This window comes from Hydractinia symbiolongicarpus, chromosome 9, assembly GCF_029227915.1.
Source record: "Hydractinia symbiolongicarpus strain clone_291-10 chromosome 9, HSymV2.1, whole genome shotgun sequence".
NCBI classification, from domain to species: Eukaryota; Metazoa; Cnidaria; class Hydrozoa; order Anthoathecata; family Hydractiniidae; genus Hydractinia; species Hydractinia symbiolongicarpus.
In genome coordinates this window covers 9,941,465-9,950,784 of record NC_079883.1, presented here as the reverse complement: position 1 = coordinate 9,950,784, position 9,320 = coordinate 9,941,465, and the positions used below count along the sequence as shown (strand labels likewise).

The window sequence follows — 9,320 nt, the reverse complement described above, 5'->3', positions numbered from 1 at the left end:
ACATCTGGGTGAACTTGTTTCAAAACATTGTAGATGTAAATAGCATAACTTTCCTTTCTCTTTCTCTTGCGTTTCTTTTCACCAGTTCCACCAATCTTTCCTCCTTTTTTGCCGGCTCTTTTTTCACCTTTCTTGGCTACTTTAGGTGCCTGTTTTCCTCCTTTAGCTGCTGCGTCAGACATGGTTAAAAATTTTTGCTACTTAACTTGTAAATAAGCATTAAACTGCAAGTCAAAACTTTTTGTTTATAAGTAAAAAAATCGGATCGAATTCGATCCGAAAACGCCGATACGCAATTTAATTGGTTAAAAAAAAAATCTTTTGTTTAATACTTAATTATGATTGGTTAAAAAAACATGATTTCGATCCTATTTTTATGATGAAAAAACGAGTAAAGTTTATTTCGTTAACACTTACGTTAAATATTCGTACGTTTTTGTATTAACTTACAAATCAAATCGCAGTTATGTCTGGACGTGGAAAAGGTGGAAAAGCTAAGGCTAAAGCCAAGACAAGATCCTCAAGAGCTGGACTTCAATTTCCAGTCGGTAGAGTGCATAGATTCCTTCGTAGAGGGCACTATGCTAACCGAATTGGATCTGGAGCACCAGTTTACTTAGCAGCCGTCTTGGAATATTTATCTGCTGAGATATTGGAGTTGGCTGGTAACGCAGCAAGAGACAACAAAAAAGCTAGGATTATTCCAAGACATTTACAATTGGCTGTTCGTAATGATGAAGAATTAAACAAACTTTTGAGCGGTGTAACCATTGCAGCTGGTGGTGTTTTGCCAAACATTCAAGCTGTCTTACTCCCAAAGAAGAACGACAAAGGACAGAAGAAGTAAACCGCTACACTCAGAAAACAACGGCTATTTTTATAGCCACACATCTTTAAAAAAACATTGTTTTTTTCACAAAACTATAACCTTAAAGTCTAATAGATAATCCATGCATACGCCTTGTCCTAAGTAACTCAAAGAAATTAAATAAAAAAATTTGATCACAACGTCAAAATAAATTGCACGTATTTGCCCCTACTAATGTCTACGGCCATACCACGATGAACACACCCGTTCTCGTCTGATCACGGAAGTTAAGCATCGTCGGGCCGGGATAGTACTTGGATGGGGGACCGCCTGGGAACTCCCGGTGTCGTAGGCTTTTCATTTTCATTTGTTGCCTTTTCATTTCAATGGTGCTGTGATATATTTCTTGTTATAACAATTAAGGAACGTGGCGGTTGTTGAAAGTGTTTCCTATGACATTTTCCTACGACATTTTCAGGTGATAGTACGAGAAAAAAGAGCTTTCAAATGCATACAAACTCGATCTATTGCCGATCATCCAATAACCCTGACGGAATGGCAAATAAAATAAAATTCCGCCGCCTTCCGAGGACTTATATCGCAATCACGTTTCGTAACAGCCAAGCGAGGTTTTACCTTAGCGTTTAAGTCACCACCGACATTTGGCCGCGCAACTTTTCTAAGCTCATTCATTTTGACTTAAGGAGGGGGCGAGCGCGGACGCAGGCCCCCACTACCAGAAATTGTACGGTCGAGTTACTGACGTTTGCAGTAATCGCAGAGGTCAGCCCAAGCGTAGTGCAATGCAAGAGCCTCACTCTGGAAGAAAACCCTCATTGATCAGTCTTTACTTCCCCGTCAGGTAAGTATGAGTTGGAACTGCACCGTAGCATGAGGGTACCCTTCAAAGTTTGTTAATGCTTGTGGCTTGAGTGTGTTATAAACTGCCGTGTCGCGGGGCATAGGCTGTATTCTCCCCCAGTGTACGCGTTTTGTTCCCGCCGTAGACTATGCAGAGTGCCGTCGGAAAGAGGACTGCTATTATTCTTTTATTGCTTATGTGGGCCGCCATCGGTAATAGTGCAACACCAAGGCAACCCGTGGTCACGGCGTGAATGAATCCACCTCCATGACCCAAGGCCAAAAATCAGATTAATATACTGACCATTCAGAGAATGGCCTACCAGATATTAAACTGATAAGAACAGATACTACACTTGATCTTAGCCATTAGGCCGAGAAGCGATAAAGAACAAGCGTTGCCATGATAGGCATCGTCCACACACCGTAACTGCTTGTGGAGCATGTCACGTTACTGTAAAGCTTACAACTGTCACCGCGTACGGATGGACGGCGACATAGTAAAAATCACGGCTGTTGATTTAGCCGTAGGATGGAGAGCGACTGTAGCGAGTGGATGGTAACTTACATGAATGCTAACAAAGGCGACGATACTAAGTGCGTGATATTACTTTCCAATATGACTGCGTACATTCCGTTTATCAACGCATTACGCCAGAACGTGCGCGCGCGTTACACAGTAGACCATGCAGCCGAAATGCGACAGTGCGACCCTGCCAGGAGTCGAACCTGGAATCCCCTGATTCGTAGTCAGATGCCTTATCCATTGGGCCACAGGGCGATGCTTATGACTTCGCCCCATCGTTATTTTGGCTTGCGCATTCGTTTTACTTACGACAGAATTCTTCGTGTTTGTAGCCATGAAAGAAAGGGACTTCTGTGAGTGAATTTTTTTACTGTGGTCTAATAAAAAAGTCGAAACGCAGTGCCCAATATATGAATTGCTCCTAATAGCCGGAAACAGGCCGTGTCGATGATGTAGGCCGACATACGCAACGCAAACCAAAGAACGCTTTATGAAAATCCTAACACGGGCGCGGAAGAAGCCCAAATTAACAGAGTAGATGTAATGCTGAAGACCTCAAACTCCAGCAGCTTCTCTTTCAGACTATTGCGTCGTGCTACAAATAAAAATTAACATGCTTTCGCATAGTCGCGGCTCCCAAAACGGACATTATACGATGTACAGAAACACACATTTCTGTTTTCGCGCCAAATCAATTCCCGGGAGTGGTACTTTTACGTCCGCATACTTCGCACCGTCTTAAATTATATCTCATTTACACGGTAATGTTTAGTATACTTCTACTGTGATAACAAGCATCGTTTATCGTTGGATTGTTGTAAGAAAACATTAAAAATGAGTGAAGCAGCTTCTCCAAAGAAAATCGCACCCAAGAAGAAACCTGCTGCAAAGAAGACAGCTGATCACCCTAAATATGTGGACATGATCAAGGCTGCTATCGCTACCCTAAAGGAACGCGGTGGTTCATCTCGCCAAGCTATTACAAAATATATTCATGCAAATTACAAAGTTGCTGAAAACTCAGATCATCATCTGAAAATGGCTCTTAAACGAGGAGTAACATCAGGCGATTTGATTCAAACTAAAGGCACTGGTGCTTCTGGATCATTCAAGCTAGGTCAGGTAAAAAAAGAAAAACCTAAGAAAAAGGCCGCAGCAAAAAAGCCAACGGCAAAGAAGCCTACTGCAAAGAAAAGTACACCAAAAAAGAAGCCAGCAAAGAAGAGCACGCCAAAGAAAGCAGCAAAGAAGCCTGCCACAAAGAAAGCCTCGGCTAAGAAACCAGCAGCTAAGAAACCCACAAAGAAGCCTGTTGCTAAAAAACCTGCAGCAAAGAAGGTCAAAAAGACTCCCAAAAAGGCAGCAAAGAAGACCGCAAAAAAATAATTTGTGTGTATCTGGCTATTACATTAACAAACGGCTATTTTTATAGCCACACATTTACAAAAAAACATTATCTTGGTACAAAGTTAAACTTGTTTAAGTCACTTAAACAGTTAAAAAAGAGTAATTTTAAGATTAGATTCCCTAAGTTTAAGTATTTTCGTTTTTAAATTTCTTATTTTCTTGCTTTTACTTTTCTTGCCCTTCATATTTTTAACATTGTCAAACTTTATGTAGCATAAAATTTTTATGTAGCATAAAATTTAAACAGAAAGCAGAACAAAGTTTGATATAAAAAGCTAGCCGTAATATTTTTTATGGATGTGTGGCTATAAAAATAGCCGTTTTTTGTTTGGTAAGATGCTTAGGCACGTTCCCCACGAATTCTTCTTGCCAACTGGATGTCTTTAGGCATGATTGTAACTCGTTTTGCGTGAATGGCACACAAGTTAGTATCCTCGAACAAGCCAACAAGGTACGCTTCAGAAGCCTCTTGCAGAGCCATAACGGCTGTGCTCTGGAATCGCAGATCTGTTTTGAAGTCCTGAGCAATTTCTCGCACAAGACGCTGGAAAGGCAACTTGCGGATCAAGAGCTCGGTTGACTTCTGGTATCTTCTGATTTCTCTGAGAGCAACTGTACCAGGTCTGTAACGATGTGGTTTTTTCACTCCTCCAGTAGCTGGTGCGCTTTTCCTCGCAGCTTTAGTGGCGAGTTGTTTTCGTGGAGCCTTTCCTCCAGTAGATTTACGTGCAGTTTGCTTTGTACGAGCCATATTTTAAGAAGTCGATGTAGTACGGATACACAAGACGGTCTAAAATGCACTATCGCGCCAAAGTTTTATTTCTCATATTGATTGACAGCTAAGGTTCAAAACAAACCATTTGATTGGTGCTAAGAAAGTAATTTCTGATTGGCTGCATAATGACATTACGCTCATTACTTTAACATTTTTATAAAATCTGTGTTTTTTGGCTACGGGAAAACGGCTGTATCTTCTGATACACAAAAGCTTTTGACTTTTTTTTTTTTTAGTAAGTAGCAGAAGGTTTGGCGAATTCCAACGATGCCAAATTTATTGCCTTACTGAAACATTAAGACCACGAATTTTTAAAAAAACTACAGTTTTACTTAAAAAAATGTACAAAATGTTCGGAACATTTTGTAATGACGCAACTCTATTGGTTAATTAGGGTGTTTCCACGAGCAGTAGGTAATTTTATGGCCTCTTTTTAAAGCTGTCTGAATTCTGTTAACTCAAACGTTGTTTTTGTACTCGTTCTGTACGCAACTATATCAATATGTCTGGACGCGGAAAAGGAGGTAAAGGATTGGGAAAAGGAGGTGCTAAACGTCACCGAAAAATTCTTCGTGATAACATTCAGGGAATCACAAAACCTGCTATTCGACGTCTTGCTCGACGAGGTGGTGTCAAACGTATCTCTGGCCTTATCTATGAGGAAACCAGAGGTGTACTGAAGGTTTTCTTAGAGAATGTTATTCGTGATGCTGTAACCTACACAGAGCACGCTAAACGCAAGACCGTTACCGCTATGGATGTTGTTTATGCCTTAAAACGTCAAGGAAGAACTCTTTACGGATTCGGAGGTTAAGCGTTGTCATTGCTCAACAAAAACGGCTATTTTTATAGCCACAAATCTTTTAAAACATTACTTTGTGCACGCTTCCAAATTACACAATGTGTAAAGTCTTGTCACAGTTACATTTATTGCTATACGATACTATGTCATATATGACACAAAAAAAATTTAGAAATACTTTGTAGGGTTAATTTGCCTGGGAGTGTTTCCGTGAAAAGCTGGGTTAAGTTAAATGTAAGCAATAACATGGATCAATGTACTTGTCTTTTCTGCAAGTACAGCTAATAATACGTATGAAAAGTGAAGCTAATCCACACACACACATGGGGAAGTATTTTAAATGTAGGCTAGTGTTCTTAAGCACATTATTTAGAAGTTTTATTAACTTCGGTTAACTTGTAGTGACGCCAAGTAAATGTTTTTTTAAAGATGTGTGGTCTTAAAAAAGACCGTTTGTGTTTGGTAGACGTTGGTTTACTTGCTGCTTGTGTATTTTGTGACGGCTTTTGTTCCTTCACTGACTGCGTGTTTTGCAAGTTCTCCAGGCAAGAGAAGACGTACTGCGGTTTGAATTTCACGAGAAGAGATGGTCGACTTTTTGTTTTGAAGAGCCAAACGCGAAGCTTCGGAAGCAATGCGCTCAAAGATGTCGTTGACAAATGAGTTCATGATGCTCATAGCTTTGCTTGAAACTCCGACATCTGGGTGAACTTGTTTCAAAACATTGTAGATGTAAATAGCATAACTTTCCTTTCTCTTTCTCTTGCGTTTCTTTTCACCAGTTCCACCAATCTTTCCTCCTTTTTTGCCGGCTCTTTTTTCACCTTTCTTGGCTACTTTAGGTGCCTGTTTTCCTCCTTTAGCTGCTGCGTCAGACATGGTTAAAAATTTTTGCTACTTAACTTGTAAATAAGCATTAAACTGCAAGTCAAAACTTTTTGTTTATAAGTAAAAAAATCGGATCGAATTCGATCCGAAAACGCCGATACGCAATTTAATTGGTTAAAAAAAAAATCTTTTGTTTAATACTTAATTATGATTGGTTAAAAAAACATGATTTCGATCCTATTTTTATGATGAAAAAACGAGTAAAGTTTATTTCGTTAACACTTACGTTAAATATTCGTACGTTTTTGTATTAACTTACAAATCAAATCGCAGTTATGTCTGGACGTGGAAAAGGTGGAAAAGCTAAGGCTAAAGCCAAGACAAGATCCTCAAGAGCTGGACTTCAATTTCCAGTCGGTAGAGTGCATAGATTCCTTCGTAGAGGGCACTATGCTAACCGAATTGGATCTGGAGCACCAGTTTACTTAGCAGCCGTCTTGGAATATTTATCTGCTGAGATATTGGAGTTGGCTGGTAACGCAGCAAGAGACAACAAAAAAGCTAGGATTATTCCAAGACATTTACAATTGGCTGTTCGTAATGATGAAGAATTAAACAAACTTTTGAGCGGTGTAACCATTGCAGCTGGTGGTGTTTTGCCAAACATTCAAGCTGTCTTACTCCCAAAGAAGAACGACAAAGGACAGAAGAAGTAAACCGCTACACTCAGAAAACAACGGCTATTTTTATAGCCACACATCTTTAAAAAAACATTGTTTTTTTCACAAAACTATAACCTTAAAGTCTAATAGATAATCCATGCATACGCCTTGTCCTAAGTAACTCAAAGAAATTAAATAAAAAAATTTGATCACAACGTCAAAATAAATTGCACGTATTTGCCCCTACTAATGTCTACGGCCATACCACGATGAACACACCCGTTCTCGTCTGATCACGGAAGTTAAGCATCGTCGGGCCGGGATAGTACTTGGATGGGGGACCGCCTGGGAACTCCCGGTGTCGTAGGCTTTTCATTTTCATTTGTTGCCTTTTCATTTCAATGGTGCTGTGATATATTTCTTGTTATAACAATTAAGGAACGTGGCGGTTGTTGAAAGTGTTTCCTATGACATTTTCCTACGACATTTTCAGGTGATAGTACGAGAAAAAAGAGCTTTCAAATGCATACAAACTCGATCTATTGCCGATCATCCAATAACCCTGACGGAATGGCAAATAAAATAAAATTCCGCCGCCTTCCGAGGACTTATATCGCAATCACGTTTCGTAACAGCCAAGCGAGGTTTTACCTTAGCGTTTAAGTCACCACCGACATTTGGCCGCGCAACTTTTCTAAGCTCATTCATTTTGACTTAAGGAGGGGGCGAGCGCGGACGCAGGCCCCCACTACCAGAAATTGTACGGTCGAGTTACTGACGTTTGCAGTAATCGCAGAGGTCAGCCCAAGCGTAGTGCAATGCAAGAGCCTCACTCTGGAAGAAAACCCTCATTGATCAGTCTTTACTTCCCCGTCAGGTAAGTATGAGTTGGAACTGCACCGTAGCATGAGGGTACCCTTCAAAGTTTGTTAATGCTTGTGGCTTGAGTGTGTTATAAACTGCCGTGTCGCGGGGCATAGGCTGTATTCTCCCCCAGTGTACGCGTTTTGTTCCCGCCGTAGACTATGCAGAGTGCCGTCGGAAAGAGGACTGCTATTATTCTTTTATTGCTTATGTGGGCCGCCATCGGTAATAGTGCAACACCAAGGCAACCCGTGGTCACGGCGTGAATGAATCCACCTCCATGACCCAAGGCCAAAAATCAGATTAATATACTGACCATTCAGAGAATGGCCTACCAGATATTAAACTGATAAGAACAGATACTACACTTGATCTTAGCCATTAGGCCGAGAAGCGATAAAGAACAAGCGTTGCCATGATAGGCATCGTCCACACACCGTAACTGCTTGTGGAGCATGTCACGTTACTGTAAAGCTTACAACTGTCACCGCGTACGGATGGACGGCGACATAGTAAAAATCACGGCTGTTGATTTAGCCGTAGGATGGAGAGCGACTGTAGCGAGTGGATGGTAACTTACATGAATGCTAACAAAGGCGACGATACTAAGTGCGTGATATTACTTTCCAATATGACTGCGTACATTCCGTTTATCAACGCATTACGCCAGAACGTGCGCGCGCGTTACACAGTAGACCATGCAGCCGAAATGCGACAGTGCGACCCTGCCAGGAGTCGAACCTGGAATCCCCTGATTCGTAGTCAGATGCCTTATCCATTGGGCCACAGGGCGATGCTTATGACTTCGCCCCATCGTTATTTTGGCTTGCGCATTCGTTTTACTTACGACAGAATTCTTCGTGTTTGTAGCCATGAAAGAAAGGGACTTCTGTGAGTGAATTTTTTTACTGTGGTCTAATAAAAAAGTCGAAACGCAGTGCCCAATATATGAATTGCTCCTAATAGCCGGAAACAGGCCGTGTCGATGATGTAGGCCGACATACGCAACGCAAACCAAAGAACGCTTTATGAAAATCCTAACACGGGCGCGGAAGAAGCCCAAATTAACAGAGTAGATGTAATGCTGAAGACCTCAAACTCCAGCAGCTTCTCTTTCAGACTATTGCGTCGTGCTACAAATAAAAATTAACATGCTTTCGCATAGTCGCGGCTCCCAAAACGGACATTATACGATGTACAGAAACACACATTTCTGTTTTCGCGCCAAATCAATTCCCGGGAGTGGTACTTTTACGTCCGCATACTTCGCACCGTCTTAAATTATATCTCATTTACACGGTAATGTTTAGTATACTTCTACTGTGATAACAAGCATCGTTTATCGTTGGATTGTTGTAAGAAAACATTAAAAATGAGTGAAGCAGCTTCTCCAAAGAAAATCGCACCCAAGAAGAAACCTGCTGCAAAGAAGACAGCTGATCACCCTAAATATGTGGACATGATCAAGGCTGCTATCGCTACCCTAAAGGAACGCGGTGGTTCATCTCGCCAAGCTATTACAAAATATATTCATGCAAATTACAAAGTTGCTGAAAACTCAGATCATCATCTGAAAATGGCTCTTAAACGAGGAGTAACATCAGGCGATTTGATTCAAACTAAAGGCACTGGTGCTTCTGGATCATTCAAGCTAGGTCAGGTAAAAAAAGAAAAACCTAAGAAAAAGGCCGCAGCAAAAAAGCCAACGGCAAAGAAGCCTACTGCAAAGAAAAGTACACCAAAAAAGAAGCCAGCAAAGAAGAGCACGCCAAAGAAAGCAGCAAAGA

At 41.0% G+C, this 9,320-nt stretch overlaps 6 non-coding genes across 6 annotated transcripts; 2 read left to right on the top strand and 4 right to left on the bottom strand.

Annotated features, from left to right (window-relative positions):
* Positions 1–1,044: 1,044 nt before the first annotated feature.
* On the top strand, positions 1,045–1,163 carry LOC130661731 (5S ribosomal RNA). Its single transcript, XR_008988909.1, has one exon. It is a non-coding gene; the product is annotated as a 5S ribosomal RNA (ribosomal RNA).
* Positions 1,164–1,513: 350 nt separating this feature from the next.
* Positions 1,514–1,678, bottom strand: LOC130659997 (U1 spliceosomal RNA). Its single transcript, XR_008987200.1, has one exon. It is a non-coding gene; the product is annotated as a U1 spliceosomal RNA (small nuclear RNA).
* Positions 1,679–1,863: 185 nt separating this feature from the next.
* Positions 1,864–2,055, bottom strand: LOC130661044 (U2 spliceosomal RNA). Its single transcript, XR_008988239.1, has one exon. It is a non-coding gene; the product is annotated as a U2 spliceosomal RNA (small nuclear RNA).
* A 4,865-nt stretch (positions 2,056–6,920) lies between these two features.
* Positions 6,921–7,039, top strand: LOC130661730 (5S ribosomal RNA). The gene has a single exon (XR_008988907.1). It is a non-coding gene; the product is annotated as a 5S ribosomal RNA (ribosomal RNA).
* Positions 7,040–7,389: 350 nt separating this feature from the next.
* Positions 7,390–7,554, bottom strand: LOC130659996 (U1 spliceosomal RNA). Its single transcript, XR_008987199.1, has one exon. It is a non-coding gene; the product is annotated as a U1 spliceosomal RNA (small nuclear RNA).
* A 185-nt stretch (positions 7,555–7,739) lies between these two features.
* Positions 7,740–7,931, bottom strand: LOC130661043 (U2 spliceosomal RNA). Its single transcript, XR_008988238.1, has one exon. It is a non-coding gene; the product is annotated as a U2 spliceosomal RNA (small nuclear RNA).
* Between the last annotated feature and the right edge of the window lie 1,389 nt (positions 7,932–9,320).